At 33.7% G+C, this 17,525-nt stretch overlaps 1 protein-coding gene across 4 annotated transcripts in view; it reads right to left on the bottom strand.

Moving 5' to 3' along the window:
• Positions 1-17,525, bottom strand: part of COL5A2 (collagen type V alpha 2 chain) — a 134,125-nt gene that overhangs the window by 71,805 nt on the left and 44,795 nt on the right. The window contains exon 2 of one of the 4 annotated variants that reach the window (XM_011356281.2): positions 15,347-15,447. The exons of the other annotated variants lie outside the window; for them this stretch is intronic. The gene's annotated coding sequence lies outside the window, so the exon portion shown is untranslated. The remainder of the gene's footprint in view (positions 1-15,346; positions 15,448-17,525) is intronic. 4 annotated transcript variants of the gene reach the window in all.

Raw genomic sequence — 17,525 nt, 5'->3', positions numbered from 1 at the left:
AACTGCTGCTTGATAATGATGGGCCACGTCCTATGTCTACATTGCTTTATATAATTACTCATGCAAAAAAAGAAAAAAACCTGCATAGAAATGACCATATCGAAACCTCTGTCAAGAGAAATGTGATTCTACCTGTAAATTAAATCATTAGGGTCTACCCAAGGAATTTGAAAAAGTCCCTAAGCCTGTGAGGGATACTCCCTAGACATGAACTAAAGTTCTTTCTTGCAGAAATAAAGTAGAGTACTCATGTGTCACAAAAACTTTTAAATCTCCTATTCAGACAAGTGTTTGTTCAGATCATTTTTCCCCACTGGACTGTGAACTTCTTGGGAGCTGGACATGTGTTCATCTCAGGAACCTTCACACTCAATGTCACATAATCAGTCTCTGATAAATACACTGGATGCATGGATGAATATGTGAGCGAATGAAGGAAGGAAGGGATTATTTCACTGATGTACTTATTTAAAAAATAGTACATGAAGCTCTCTTTCCTCCTTTCCTAAACTTCTCAGAGAAGATGTGCACTTAAGGACACCTGTTTTAAATGAAAGGGAAATAGGTTACTTGGTGGTTCTTGTCAAGAGTGTCCTTGACATAGACCTCTGTATGGCCAGAAAGGAAGAAGATGTGTCAGTCACAGCAGCTCATATTTTGGAACAATTTTCAGAAAGTTATAGCAGCCCTTCAGCCTTCCTGACCCAGCTGGCCACCATCCCTTTTGGGGTTGTGAAGGTCTGGGCTAACGTTATTTAAAATTCTCCAACAGCAAAAGTCTTGGAAGAGCTGGACTGATGGCATTGTCAGCTGTTGTTCTCATACAGTGAGCAGAATGTCTTCTGGGACAAGGGAGGGAACAGCAGAGCAGCCCCCACTTGACCCTCTGGACCAAACCACAGATGTTGCCTTTACCTATGCACAGCATAGCCCTGATGCTAGATGCAGTTTCAGAGAATCTTCCAAGGAAATCTCTCCCTTCCCTCTGTTAATGACCATAAGGGAGAGACAAAGAGGTTAGAGTATTCAGTTCTTTCTTTAGACCATGTGAGTAAATGCCAACTATTCCATATTCATCATTACATATGAAGCCACCAGGGATAGTTGAGTGAGATCTGTTACATACTTTGACAATATTTTTCCACCCAGCCTCAAGGTCTATGAGAGGATAGGTGGGTAGGTGAGTATGAAGCAGTGTGTGGAATTTTGCATCTTTTATTCTTCAAAACACCTATAGACTTTCACTTTCCAATGAGCCACCCAAATCTCTTTTTAGAAAGGTCATCCACTAAAGACAATCATATCTTATATCTTATATTCTAAAACAATACAACAATTAATTTTGAAAACGTATCTAGGAATCTGAGAAAGTAAAAAGACAACTCACACAATATTTCAGTGAAGCATACAAATAAAATGAGATCAGATAAACTGTACAAATATAATTTCTTCAGTGCAACCATTAAACATTTCTCAAGGCTTTTCAGTTAACTAGTAAAACTGCTGTTTTTACTTTACTTAAAATGGAAAAAAATAAAAAGGAAAATCTCTCATATTAGGTACTACTCAAGTTTCTTTCCATGTATCATTGGGAAATCTAAATAATTGTGGCCAAAATGTGAAACTAAAACTACATATAATGCACATGCAATGCTCATCTACAATTTTGTCTGGAAAACCAACTTTCAGTCTGCTAATGCATTTGACATAGATTTTTTTTTTCCCTCCAAACACATGGCTCTAACTATTGAGTAGCCATAAAAACACCACAGAGAGAATTGGGCCTGCCTTATATTGAATGTACTATAAATTTCAGTTGTAATTTCTGTTGTAATCCTATTCTCAAATGTTAATTCTCAATGAATAAGTTAAATAGAATCTGTGCTATGCCAAATGTGTTTGTTTACTTAAATGCATGGTTTTGAATTGTTTTGAATGAAGTTTATCTATTTAAGCTCTCCCCAGTATGATATTGCTTGAAATAAAGAGGAAAACCAAAAATTTACGTAGCTTATTTCTCTTTCAAATGGGTGATATCATGGCTTTTAGTAGTCTAGAGATAGATTAAGTAAGGAAAGAACAAACTCTGAGTAATATGTAGTACCCACATTCCAGATTTCCTTCATCTACTTTAGGACTTGGCTCATATGTCACATTTTCCGTGAAGCCTACTCTGACCACCTTACAAAAAGAAAAAAAAAAAAAAATGAAAATTACCAAATACACATACACACACCCATGTCACTCTCAACCAATTTCTGCTCTTTTTTCTTTTAATGTGATACTTATTACTTTCAAACCTACTATATTATTGTATTTACCCTTTATTGTTTGTTTCCCCATGATAGAATTATAGCATTATAAGTACAGATATAATTTATCTTAGTTTGTTCATTGATATATGCTGATATCTTAGAATAGTGTCAGGATCATAGTAGATGTTTCATAAATATTTGTTGAATAATTTATTCAATATTAGTTGTTTTTGTTAGCCGCTTTAGATGGTAGAGTTGTTTTAAATAGTCTACAGTATATAAAAATGATCCAATTGTAAAAGTACCAAGGAAGAGCTCTACACTATATCAGATGTAAAATTATTTGCTTTGATCCTACGGTTATCATGTAATTTTTAGAAAAGTCCCATTTTTTTGTTGCTATTCAAATGTGGGCCATATCTATATAAGAAGAGATGAAATACTGCCATTTGCGACGTGGATGGACCTTGAGATAATCATGCTAAGCGAAATAAACTACACAGAAAAAAGTTGAAAGCCACATGATATCACGTATATGTGGAATATAAATCTAAAAGCGATAAACGAACAGGACAAACAAACAGAGATTCATGGACATGGACAACAGACTAGTGGTTACTAGAGGGTAGTAGGGGAGAGGGAAGGGGGAAGGTAAATGGGGTAAAAGGGGTCGAATATGTGGTAACAGAAAGAAATCTAACTACGGGCTATGAACACACAATGCAATATACATATGCCTTACTGTTAATTTGTACACCTGAAACTTATTGGATTTCGTTAACCAATGCCACCATAATAAATAAACAAACAAACAAACAAAAATATATGCCATTATGTTCACACAATGTATCAATGCTATTTATTCCAGATATTACATCCTAAAAAGAACATATATTTTTATTCATTTTTATAACTAAAATGAGTTATTTTTATGAGATAATATTCAATATGGGACATTCAGATGGGTATCTTATCATTTCTTTGCAGCTGCATTTTGTGTTCTTTTTCTATCTTCCTTGATACAGAAGAATATTTAGACCTCTAGAGAAAATACAGACATTGTAGTCAGTTTAAACTTTCTAATTCATTCTTTATTCACTTCCCTTTCCCTGCCCAAGTTGAAATTTATTTTACAATGAACTAAACATTGTGCAGTTCTCAATGACTTTTTGAACCCATTCATTCTACAAAGATTCTAAAAATATTTTGAAGTGACTAAAGGGGACCTTGAGGGTTGCACTATCACCTCTAGAGGTCACTTCTGGAGTCAGGGAAGCACTCATGTTGTGAAAGCATAATTTCTAAATTTATCCACCTGGGTATATTTAGAGATTTTGAACTAATACCCATTAATACTCAATTTTATCCTGATCTACCTAGATTTAATTTATGTCTATTTTATAGCTATTTTAAATTAGAAGGTGATTTTACCCTTCTTTCTGTCATTCTCTACCAAATCACTTCCAGAACAGACAATAGACTCCTTAAAATAAGACTAAAAAACATTATTTCAGAATTGAAATCCATCTCTTTATGATCAGCTTACCTTCTATACACATTCATGATTGTATAGAAATCATCTTATTCATTGCAATTTTAAGATCTAGCTTCAATATGCACAGAATCTCAACACCAGACAAATGCCATAATAATATTTGTAAGGAGAAAAAAAGCTGTTTCCTTTACTGGGAAATTATACTAATAACCTTCTAGATGCAAAGCAAAGCTATTCATTGGGAAATTACTGTGCTTGTAGGGGGAATGATAAACAGGAAAAGTAAAGGCAGAGCAGGAGGTGGAGGAGGAGGGGAAGAAGGAGGGGAGGAAGAGGGGAAGCGGGGAAGAGGCTGAGAATACCAATAACCAAGACAATCATTTTCTTCTCCCATACAACTTTACTACATTGAGAAGAAAGATTTGCAAGTTTTTAGCGAAATACAGAAATAAGCTAGAGATATTTCATTATCCTGTGGTTGGGCAAGAAAATACAAAAAAATGGAATCTAAGATTTTTGACCTGTAAATTCTTGTGCTTCTGAAAAATTATTTTCCTTAATAAGTGAATGGAGACCAAATTAAAGCACACGTATGCAGAGGAAATGTGAACATGAACGAGCTTTATTGGAATTTTGAAAGCTTTAAATTATTAATAATTATTCAATATTATTCCTTTTAATATCGTTTAAATTCTGAAATTTATCATTATTATTTAATTTACATTTTAATTTCTTAAAACATTGTGATTATGAAGAAAATATATATAAAAGAAAAGAACACTCTTGATGTTTTCTTAAAATATCTGTGGGAAGATCTTAGAGTTTTCAAAAATTTTTAACCATTTGTTCAATTCCAAATAGATATGGAACACTTATTTTTTTGCTAAACACAGTGGTTAGCAGGTGTTGAGATCAGAGGAGAAGAATGCATAAAATTTGCTAAGCTGTGGAGTATAAAATTTAGGTTGGACAGAAAGATTAACTGGGTTATTTGCTTTGGTAAACTGTGCCTCAGTTTCTCTATTTATTACTATATAGAAATATATAAAATATGGGCCTTCGCTTTTAGGTGACACGAGATATTCCAGGATATCACAAATAAATTTTCCTGAAATTGCTGCTGAAAGTTAATCCAAATAAATTAGTCAATCTGGCAAATGGAATGGAGGCATTATTTAATCCATTTAGTCAATATTTACTTTTCCAGCAAATTTTATTGAATACTTGTCAGGTACAAGGACATACTTTGAATTATAAAATGAGAAATTTGGAGTCCAGCTTCCTTGCCAAACACAATCAAAATATACAGAAGCTGCAGTGGGTAATGAAACTTTCCTGTAGGAGAAAAAAAGTTTGCACATATATGTAGTTCATTCTGAAAATTCTGCATGCACGTTAAAATTTTATAAATAATTCTATTTTCTCATTAACCTATATGAGTCTTGGGCTCTTATCTTAGAAATCTTCCTTTGTTTTAAGAGGTCTTTGCCTAACACTATTTTATGTATGTATGTATGCATGTATTTTAACACTATTTATTTTAATTACCAGAACTAATTCTCAAGAACGACAACTTAAGGGTTTTCTAGAAACCTAAGCAAAAACAACCTTCAATCATTGGGGGGAAAAGTTATCTTATAAAAGCAGATTTGGAATAAGCTAGAAGTGAAAGTAATACAGAATTCCAATGGTATTAAATCAAGAGTAGATTGATCACCTATTTGATTGTCCTTCAGTGACTTATTCGGTAATAAAATGTATTTCAAACTTTTGGACAGCCTGACTGAATATCAGTGGGAGAGCAAAAAGCCACAAATGCACACCATCCAATGAGCCCCCACAGCACAGCAGCCATACAGCTAATGTCACAGTTTCGAGATCCCTGTGTGGGTTTCAGGCTTCCTTGGATGTTTTCGTCTTCTAATATCTTTGGCATTAGGAATGATTTCAGATTATAAAGTAAATGCACTTACTCTTGAAGCAAATATCAAAATAACATAATGTATGCTTTTTGGTAATATAGTTTATTTAATTTTTTATTATCTATCTGTTACTTCCCCAAGCATTGGGAATACAAAGGTAAGGTAATAAATTCCTCCCCATCCTTAAGAGGTTCACAGACTCGTGAGAGAACCAGTTTGGCACAGACCAGTAGAATGCAGTTTTTTAAGTATAAAACTAGAGGCAACCCAGGTTGTGGTGGGAATACTTAAGAAAGACACTTTACTTATTGATCAACAAGACAAGTAATAACAAGTATTGGAGAGGTTATGAGGAAAAAGAAACTCTCTTACATTGCCGGTGGGAATGTAAATTGGTACAGCCACAATGGAAAACAGTATGGAAGTTCTTCAAAAAATTAAGACTAGAATTACCATATGACCAGCAATCCCTCTTCTGGGTATCTACCCCAAAATTTTGAAAACATTTATCCATAAAGGTATAGCACCCCGATGTTCAGTGCAGCACTGTGGCCAAGACAAGGAAACAACTGAAGTGCCTTTGGATAGATAATTGGATAAAGTAGATGTGGCATATACAGAAAACAGAATATTATTTAGTCATAAAGATAAAATACTCTCATTTGCGGCAACATGGATGTATCTTGAGATAATCATGCTAAGTGAAATGTCAGACAGAAAAAGTTGAGAACTTTATGATTTCACTCACATGTGGGATATAAAACTGAAAGCAACAAACAAGACAGACAACTCATAGACACAGACAACAGTTGAGTGGTTACGGGGAGGGAGGTAGATAAGGGTAAAGGTGGTTGAATATATGGTGATGGAAGGAGATTTGACTTTGGGTGGTGAACATGCAATGCAATATACAGATAGTGTATTATCAAATTGTACACTTGAAACCTATTTAATATTATTAACCAATATCACCCAAACAAATTTAATTAAAAAAAGAAAAAAGACACTCACCTAGGCTGGAGAAGTTTATGTAAGACAAGTCAAAAGAGCTCTGTGATTCAAGTTCTGTAATTTCCTTATTTCCTTTTTTTTTAATTCAATACTTTTTTGGTTTCTTTTAGGTGAAAAAACTAAGTTCCAAAATGATTTCTTCCAAAAATTCACTTCCAAGCTGTATAATATTGTCACTCCTGGCTCATTGCTGCTAACTGGCAATGGACTCCTTCCCTCGGCCAACTGGCCAGGATGGATCTGAAGGAGCATGGGCACTTCCTCTCACTCATTACTTCCTATTCTGCTTTCTTTGCCATCCCTTCTCTTGCCTGAGAGTAAAAAAACAACACTTCTGTTTCTAAACCTCCCAGTGCCTCCATAGGTAGGTGCCTTAGAGGAGAGTAAGGATGCCAAACAACAGTGCTGAAGCCAGGACTTTGGTGCACAGCAACATGGGAGGAATCAGTTGCCGCCAACAACTAAGTCTGGTAACACTGCAATGAATTATAAATGAGTTTTTCCAGGACCAATTCCACAGCCCCTTGGAAATTCAGCAAAACCAAATTTAAATATCATTTTTTAAATTTAGATACAGAATTCCAGATTATACTGCCTTGACATTTTAGAAATTCAAACTGGTTGTATCATACGATGTTTAGTTTGAAAGACAATGAGTTTTGTCTATCGATGCTAATTTAGAAAACAATGTGAAATAAGGCATCAAATACTTGTGCTAGAAATTCACTTATTTTACACTTGGCAAATCCATTCATTTACATTTTCATAGATAACTGATTTATCCAAAATCTACTCTATGTTTGACTACATCTCATGCCAGAGAGATACAAAAGTAAAAGACACACAGCTATTCAGAAAGCTTTTAATTGAGGAAAGAAGAAATAAGTTTACAAAATCATGCTTTTAACAATATTTACTAAGGACTATCTAAATATAAAGTATCTTCTATCCAGTTATATCACCAATGACCACAATTAGTCCAGGTAGCAAATGGTTTATGTAAGATACTATGTGTAAAGAAATATGTATAAAAAAATCCGAAAAGATGGGATCATTATAAGCTGAACTTATCTGAGGTGGGGTGAATAAAAGTGGGTTCTAAAGTAGGCCTTGAATAATGCAAGATATTTGAGATGGTGGAGGTATGGAAGACTGCCTGGGAAAGGAGCAGGAACCACCTAAAAGAGGAATGGAGTGAGGGGCAAACATGTCGTATGAAGAAAGAATGGTACAATTTACAGAAGCCTGGTGATGTGAATTCATGGTAAAAGTGATGCCTCTTCCTCTAGTGATTTAGTCACTCTCTTCTCTGTGCTCTGATCTCACCTTGTCTGTACACCTAGCAAAGTACCTGCAGCAGTTTAAAAATCTTCCTTGCTTGTCTGCATGTAAACTCTCCCAGGCTATCCATTTCTCGAGGGTGAAAAATATTTAATTTCTCTCTGTATCACGACTGTAGAACAATGTCTGACACAAAGATGTCCAATAAATGCTTGTTTAACAAATGAATAAGTGAATAAATAGGAGAATGTATAAGCAGCTTTCAGGAATATTAATCTAACAACAGAATTGAAAACGAATTGGAAGCCTATGAAACTAAAGGTCACAAGTTTAAATGTTATACTGTAGTTAGGAGAAATAGTTCTAAGAATGAAAGAAGGGGGTGTATAAATCCATGAGATACTAGATAGAAAATATGCAGGGTCTGACTAGCTATGGGTGGGATAAGGTATTAGAAAAATTAAAAAATAACTTCCAAAGTTCAAAATGAATGGAGGAAATTAACATCTATTGATGTGGTTATAAGTTGAATTGTGTCCCCCAAAAGACATCTTAACCTTATTTGGAACTAGGTCCTTTGAAGATGTAATTACTTAAGATGAGGTCATACTAGAGTAGGGTGGGTCCTTAATCCAATATGAGTGGTGTCTTTATAGAAAGAGAAGAGAAGACACAGAGACACAGAGACACGGACACATGTGATGGAGGCAGAGAATGAAGTGTTGCAAACCGAGGAAAGTCAAGGACCGCTGGCAAGCATCAGAAGCTAGGAAGGGGTAAGGAAGGATTCCCCATTTGCAGGTTTCAGAGGGAGCACGGCCCTGCCGACACCTCGATTTTGAACTTCTAGCCTCTAGAATTGTGACACAATACATTTCTGTTGTTTTAAGCCACCCAGTTTGCCATACTTTGTTATACAGCAGCCCTAGATAACTAATATAAATATCTACAGCATAGGAGAATGGTCTACACACTGAATGAAATAGAAGTTTGGGAAGATAAATTTGATTAGAAAAATTCTAAATCCTAGTTAAGGGCATATTGGGATGAATATTAAGGAAGAATAACCCAGTATAAATATTAATAGCTACTGTTTATTGTGTTGTAAGAGCCGTGTTAAGTGTCTTATGAAAATTATATATTTAATTACAACCACCCTGGTAGAGGCTTGGGGTCAATTAAGATCACGAAGTTAATGAGTGGCAGAGGCAATATCTGAACAACCACACACTATTCACTACTATATTCTAAGTCAGACAACTGGATTGCTACTTTAGAGAGAGAATGAAGGGAAGACAAATTTGTACATGTAAATTTTAAAATTTAAAATTCATACTCTACATGTAAATTCTGAATAAGCGTGAATAATAAACTGAGAGCCCTTAGGAAGGATTAAATGCAAGAGGAGTCTGCATTAACTTGAAAGAAAAAAAGAGAGTAAAGCATGTTGTACTTTTGAGATAAGAAACAGGAGAGATAACAATGTTTTTTGTTTGTTTGTTTGTTTTGTTTGTTTTGTTTTTTTAATGAATTTGTTTTCAAAGGGAAGGGTAAAATTCTCAGTGAAAAGTACTGAGAATGTGAACTCCGTTCTTTCTTTCTATTCAGTTCCCTTCTAAATGGTCACTATTTCATTTCCTGATGCTAGGCCTGTGTAGCCACTAAATGTTACCATCCTAATATCCTGTGAAATCTCCCCTAGTTTTCCTGAGGCTTCACAGGATATTGATGGGGAAAACTATCTCCATGACACAAATAAGCCTTCAGGCATTTTGATGAGTATGGATGGTAAATGATTACATACCAACTGTTATTCAGTTCTTTTCCAGATTGGTTTATAGGGCACAGGAAATGAAATTTCCCCCCAGAAAATTCCACTTACATTATATAAATATGACTCCTCTAATAGCAAACAATACACTGTATTCTATCTACTTTATTTGAACTAAAGAAGTAATCCTAAAAAAGCATTAGGGAAAAATTTAATAAAATTCAACATTGAAAAATACGATTTAAAGCAAACCATCAACCACCTGCTTTTAAAATTACATCTTATTCAAATCTTCATTTCCTTTCATTTTTCTGAAGTCTGAACTAGTCTTCACAAAAGTTCTTAACTTTTTTTTTAAACTTAATCTTCTGTTAAGCGTTATGAAAATAAAAATTTGGTCCAAGGACCAAGCTACAATTTCATTTTTTTCCTGTTCAGTAATTGTCAGTTCAGTCACAATCAATTTGACTGGCAATACTATTAAAAATAAAAGCAAATTAATAGAATAAATGCAATTATTCATTTTGTTATATAATAATAACAGAACATGTGATCAAATAAAAAAATTTAAACTTGATCTATCTGCATACTTATTTAATGAAAGATAATTGGGTGAATCTGCATATTCTTATGATGTTAATAGCACAGGAACGATTAAGAGTTATTTCGTGTAATTTTATTGGCTAACAATCAAGTATAAAGGCTAATGGGATTTATCATGAGCTCAATCAAACTTTTCACAACTAAATCATATTATCAAATAAGATGAAAAAGTGGGCTGGATACAAAAAGAAACTTAAAGTACATTTGTCTCCACCAACAGAAATTTCTCTGGAATTGTAAAAGTTCAACCATAAGGTAATAAGGCCATGCATGCACAGCATCTGAAATGCTAAACGGAACAGTAGATTTATAGGCATTATTTCATGCCCTTCTACATTTACCAATGACTTCTCTGGGAGTTAGGAATTCTAAAATAGACACAAAATAATCCTCCATATCCACATCAAATTGCATGTATACCAGAATTCAGATATTCAATATCATTCTACTTCATCTCATAAAATTAGGGGAAGGTATTTTATTCCTTATGGGCCCTCATGCTTTTGATTCCTTTAATTGTCTATAGAGTGATTGAAGAGTTTACTCAGAACTTATAGAAATATGAAATATGTAGTGATAACCTTCTCCCAGCCATGACTTTATGCTACTTTATGCCAGCCCGGGTACAATGAGTTACAAACTTCTCTATTCAGAGCGTTCTAAAGATGTCAGAAACTTAAAAATTGATTCTTAAATAGGAACTAGATTATACTTTAACTTATTTGGGATTAATTAAGCTTCATACTCACCCAGTTTGTCAATTTTAAGAGTTAAATAACTTAAAATATTAGTAAAGGAAAAAAGGCAATTTGACAATGAGGCAGCAAATGTATATTTGCTAACGGCTGGTATTTATGGATTCTTTACAATGGTAACATTTGTGTGATGAAAGAAACTGGCGAATTTCCCTCAGTTATGATTACTAAAGCCAGATCGATGTTTCCTATTTTTGAAAATATTGTTAATACTTAACTCTTTTATTATCATTTATCTCCCTAATGTTTAAAAAACATTTATAAAATGTTAAAAAACATTTATAAAATTTTATTTCTTTTATTTCTTTTCATGTTGTTAAACAAAGGTGGATTTCAAGAAAAGTGGAGAATTCCACAGGATTTCTTAAGAAGAAAAGGAAATCAGCACTTTGGCAATTACAGAAAAATGTCAAAAAGTCCTAAAACTCAGGAAGAATAAGTTATATTTCTTAGTAAAACGTGCAAATAAAATACAGGTGCTCTCAACTTACGATTGGTTATGTCTCCATAAATCCATCGTAAGGTGAAAATATTGTAAGTTGAAATGCATTTAATACACTTAGCCTACCAAATATCATAGCTTACCATAGCCTACCTTAAACCCACTCAGAACACAATATCCAAAAAAACGCTGGTAAGACAGTACCCTGTGGAGTATTGCTTATTTACCCTCGTGATTGCTTGCCTGCCTGGAAGCTGTGGCTTGCTGCTCCTGCCCAGAATCATGAGAGAATATTGTACTGCATATTGCTCTTCCAGGAAAAGATCAATGCATATCAATTTTGTACTGGTAAAGTCAAAGAATGTTAAGTCGACCCATGTAAGTCAGGGACTGTCTATAATGTAAACCAAATCTAATTTCCCCTACAGAGGTAGCATTGTAATAATAATAATATAAAAAAGCATTCCAAACCAAGCGTCTAACAAAAGCAATAACAAAAATGACCACATTTAATAAAAGGAAATATATACAATCCAGTGTGCTATGTAGGGGCCTTGAAAAAGTTTTAGCAGAGTGAAGGAACAAATTGGGGTCTCCAAAGAAATATTCACAGAAATACTTCATAAAATACTAAGGCCATGAGAATATGGTCTTTATTCACCCAACAAATACTGAACACTTACTACATGCCATTTCTCCATTAGGCACTAGAGCTAAATAAAACAAAACATACCATTCTAATTTCAGGTACCTATAGCCCAATGAGAAAGACAGTTAGATTATCAAGCAATTAAAGTACGCAATGATAAGAATCTTGGTGAAAATAAATATGGTCTGCTAGGGGAGGACATGCAAGCATTGTTGAAGGCATCTTGTAGGAGGAATAGGTTAGTCTTTCTGGAGGTACATCAGCTCAGAACTGAGAAAGAAGTAAAATTTATCCAGAAGTTATATGTAATTTACTGTGGTTAGAAGGAAGACAGGGAAAGAGAAATTGAGTGGTGGGGTAAAGGCACAGGGCTGGAAGAAATGGCAGCATGAGGGGTCCAAAGCACAGATTTCTGATGCAGTTCAGGTCTCTTTCTTTGGCTCCACCCTCATGGTTAAGTAGGACTCTGCTGACTCAAATCAAGAGAATGAGGAATGGGGAAAGAGGGCAAACTTGCAGTGCTATCTGGTACATTTAGATGTATTTTGACTTAGTCTAGTCATTGGGAACCCCACGACTAGAGGCAAAGTGATGCAGTGGGGAATGGAAATGGAGGAGTTGAGAAACCCTAGGGTTTTTTTGTTTGTTTTATTTTGCTTTTTTAACTCTGGCACTGAAAATTACTTGTTATGAAACTTTTGGCAAATAACTATTTTTATCCTCAAATTTTTTTCGTCTAAAAAACAGGTTGTTTTGAGAATCAAATAGATGTGAAAGTTCTTTGAAAAATCAGTGTTATTCAAACACAATGATTATTATTTAGCACAAAGTTTCCCAGACTTCTCTTGTCTGCCTCAACCTCATTTACATGTCTCTCAAAAGCAAATTCATGCTTAGGTCCCCTTATGAGGACCTATCAGAATCTGGAGTAGGGTAAGGGAGGAGAGAGATATCATACATTATACTATATTGGCAGAACTCTATTTGTATAGTGCTGTGATCAGAGTGGAGGAATCCTGTTTCTTCCACAAAATATCCTGCGGTCAAGTATTTAACAACCAGGCGTCTGGCCTGTCCACATAAATAACATCACAAAACAAGTGCTCTCAGATTTCAAGAACAGCACTGATAAAACAAAGGGAAGAGGGGAAAGGTGATTTCTGTAGGGCAAGAAGAATTTTTCTGAGTTAGCATATGATATTGGACAAAGCCATTATAGCAATTAGTTGAGCCTGTTAATGTCCTAATACCTGAGCTACTTGACCACAGAAATACACCTGTGTTTAATATAATCACAGTTGGAAAGTTTTTTAGGTTAATTATATGGCACCTTGACAAAAGGCTATTTAAGCCATGGGAGAATAGGACCAACCATATTTTATAATCTTTCAGTTCATTCTTTATCAAAGATTTGACCAAAAAATTAGTCCCATAAAAATTATAAGTGTTTTGTGACGTTAATTGCTGTGCATCTCTCAAATTAAAGGTTTAAAAATTTTTTTTTTTTTTAATTTCAGCTTTGATTTTGTTTTAAGTTGGTTCTTCTCAAATTTGGCTTTGCATCATAATCAAAGAATTTTTTTAAATATCAATTTCTAGACTCTATCTTTTGCGATTCTGATTTTGTTTTGCAACTGGATATCTGTATTTTTTTAAAGCTTCTCTAATATTATGGCACCAGATTCGGGAATAATTACTGTAGTCATCACAATAGCACTTCGGATGATGCACTACTTTCTTCGAATGGAAGAAACAAGAAAACTATTGTTTCTTAGTGTGATCATGCCCATTTTTTGCCTTTCTTTCCTTATGTCCAGTTGTTAAAGAAGAAAATTTTTTTTGTTCCTTCCTTATAACAACACATTAAAGCTAAATGGTACTCCCCTCTGTAGGAAAATTTACCACTAAAAACTACCACAAACTGAACTCTCACTAATCATCTTTTTAAAAGTGTAAGCACCCTTAAATTAAAATCACTTTAATCATTAAGACCCTTCAGTATTTTAGTAATAAATCTCCCTGGAAAAGTGTCCGATTTATATCAGTACAGTGAGATTCTAATGTGAATATAAGAAGTTGAAAGCTTCCCTGGAATCAGTTTATGCCTTTATCCAATAGTGAGTTCTATCACTGGGTAGAATTTACAGACCAAAAAAAGAAAAGAAATATCAAGAAAAACATTTCACAGGGAGAATTTAACAAGAAAAAACAACATATATTATAGAAAACAGATGGCTAACGTAATTAAAGCTGGAAAGTTGTCAGCTGTGTCCCCAGCTTGTTATTTGTGCTTTTATAAATTGGTAGAAAAAAATCCCTTACATTTTACCTAAAGGGGCCCAGCCCATAAAAAATTTGCTAAAAAAAATCTGAAAATCCACATTTTGAATATGAAATATATAAAATGATTAAAGAATGACTTTTTAGTTCCTTTTGAGAGATGACTCTGAAACATTTCTTAAATATGCAAGAAGAGAAAATGGTATGAACAAAATAATCGTTTATATGTTGAATATCATTTTTGTTTTCATCTTTTAAAACCCTCCTCTCTTGTACATGCAAAAACTACTAGGTGATGTTAATTTTCATAAATCACCTATTTAATCTCAAAATGAATAAATTATAGTATGTGGCCTAGGTAATTATTTTTAAGTTAGGAATCAAAGAGTGACTTAACTGTATTATGTCATTCATTCAGACTTCATTTACGCTAAGATTTAGGGGAAGAGGTTGGATTATAAAGGTCATTTATTAAATAAACATATTATGCAGCTTCATTATAGAAGGTAGTATGCTGGGAGGTATATTAATGTAGAGTTCATGCCCTCGTGTGGCATGAATACTTTAGTTGTTTTAAATTGTGTTCTTTTAGTGATCCTGTCTATAGAAATTACAAATTTTATGACCATAACTGACCTTGAAACAAAGAAAAATGAAAGAAATGAGCACTTAACTAAAGTAAGATGTCTGTATCGTGCTATTCTAGAGATCTTTTTGGCAACATAATAAAAATATTTTTTCCTTCTTATATTCCTTCAGTTCAATTTGACAAAAATGCATTTTCTGTCTTCTCTGTGCCAGACACTTCTCTGGACACTGGTAATAGACTGATAGACAACACATTATTGAATATTTTTACTTCCGGAAAAAAAAAAGTCTCACCTGGTTTTGCATAAGAATTTTCCTTCCTCTAGTAACTCATGGAAAGGTGGCAGTATTTTGTAGAATCTATGTGTGTGCTTTTGGACAATTTACTCCAAATCCTGTTAATCACAGAGATATTGTGAGAAGAGATTCTATGATAAAATGTTTGACTTTTCACTTATAGAAAAAATGAAGAGATTAAATTTTGATTTAGAATTTTATTTACTCATTTATTTAATAACAATTTATCGAGCACCTAATGTATGCCCAATTTCAAAAGAGTGCTTATTTCTATAAAAAGTTGGTCATATTCATCCCTAATTTCCACTTTACTACTTCCTAGACTATAATCTCCATTTAGCAGGGTGTCTCTGTCGTGTTCATAGCTGTATCCTTGACATCTAGCAGAAGATTTGAGACATAGTGGGTATTCGTTGTATCTGCACAGACTAAAAGGGAAGGAAAGAAGTAAAATCAGAGTATTACTACCACATTTAAATAGCCACTTTGGCTCTGAAAAGATTTCACACATTTCTATAACCTACAGATGTAAGTGTTCGTTTCATTTTATAGATGAAGAAATACTCAGAGGATAAACCAGTCTACAATCCTATCTTTTGCACAAGTAACTGTGAACTATGAGTCCAGTCTTTAAATCTCAAGTGACATCAAAAAGCTCAATATATTCCTTTTTCATTCATTCAATATATTTATATATATATTGTGTATCTATTATATATTAGGCAATATACCAGTGTAAGGAATTTAAGTGTGAACAGAACAGCAAAAATCTAATCCTCAAGGGGCTTATACACTAGTGGAGAGAAACAGAAAATAATGAATACATAATCACCTACTATGTCTAATAATGACAAGTGTTACATAGAAAACTGAAGCAAGGTAAAGACAGAGTGCTAGGAGAAAAGTGAATTGAGTGGAGAGGGAACACGGGAGTTAATCTGAACAATCAGAGATGAACTCACAAGTAAAGCAGAATATGAGCGGAGATCTGATGGAAATAACATAGTATTTTAAAATGATTATTCTTATTAGGAGAAATGTGATCTTTAAGTACTGTCATCATTAACAGCGATTTCAAGTTCTTTCTTGGGTTACAAAAAACGACTGATAGTTAAGTGCATTGTAAAGTTCATAAATGGGACACTTTGCCAATGTGACTTGAATAGCAAATAAAACACAAAGTATCAAAAAATATTCCTTTCTGCCCTAAAACTGTTCGTGCTATTTCAAAAATTTCATGAAAATAAGACAATCATTCAATGAGAAAATTTAACTTTTACTTAAAGAGTTTCAGCTGAAAAAAAAAGTTTAATGAATTAGACTGTCTTAAGACACCAAGACAGACAGTCTAAGGACATTTTATTAGACAAAATGGAGTTGGGCTTTAAGAGTCAAAAGTTGTCTTTGAGGGCCTGTTTGATACTGAGAGCAACTGCAAGCACTCTGCATACTTCATAGAGAAAGGCATGTGTCACAAGAAGGAGGGTTGCTGTTGAGCAGAAACAATAAGCATTTAGGCTTAGAACTTACTAATAAGACACTCAGCCAGTCTAGACCTGGTGGAAGAGAAATATATGATAATTATCAGTGCAATTTGGCTTCAAGATTGATGATACCCTCTTTTGCCCAGAAAGGTAAAAATCTACAAACTCTAATGAAATGTGAATTTAAGAACTGAATTGTTGACAAGAATACTCAACTATGATTCAATTAGTTATACGGTCCCTCTAATAGATTTCATCATATATATAAAACTTTTAGCTAAATTTACCTCTTGTACTTGGTAAAACAAATCAAAGGAAAAAGGGAGAGATTCTATTGGTTAACCAACAATTACATATTTTTCAATAATATTTAAATATTCTGAACAAAATAATTCTATGTAATATAACTGATAAAATATAAAGACTGAATTTTGGGTAATTCAAAGAAGAATAGACTTTGATTATAGGGTATCTATTAATTCATGACTGAGATTCACATTTTAATTGTCTATATTAAAGTGTCTGTTATTTGAAAAATTAAATCATTGAGATGTACAGACATGTGATTAGACATGCTTATGGCATGGTTCTCTGACCTTAAGAGGCCAGAATAGCCACGTTTTACATCTATTTTTATGATATGTAATCATGGCCTACTCTTTAGAGACATAAGTAGAAGTTTCCTACCACAT

Source organism: Pteropus vampyrus, unplaced genomic scaffold (assembly GCF_000151845.1).
Source record: "Pteropus vampyrus isolate Shadow unplaced genomic scaffold, Pvam_2.0 Scaffold2, whole genome shotgun sequence".
Classification (NCBI taxonomy): Eukaryota; Metazoa; Chordata; class Mammalia; order Chiroptera; family Pteropodidae; genus Pteropus; species Pteropus vampyrus.
Note: the sequence above shows the minus strand (reverse complement) of the source record. Positions and strands in the feature narration are given on the sequence as shown.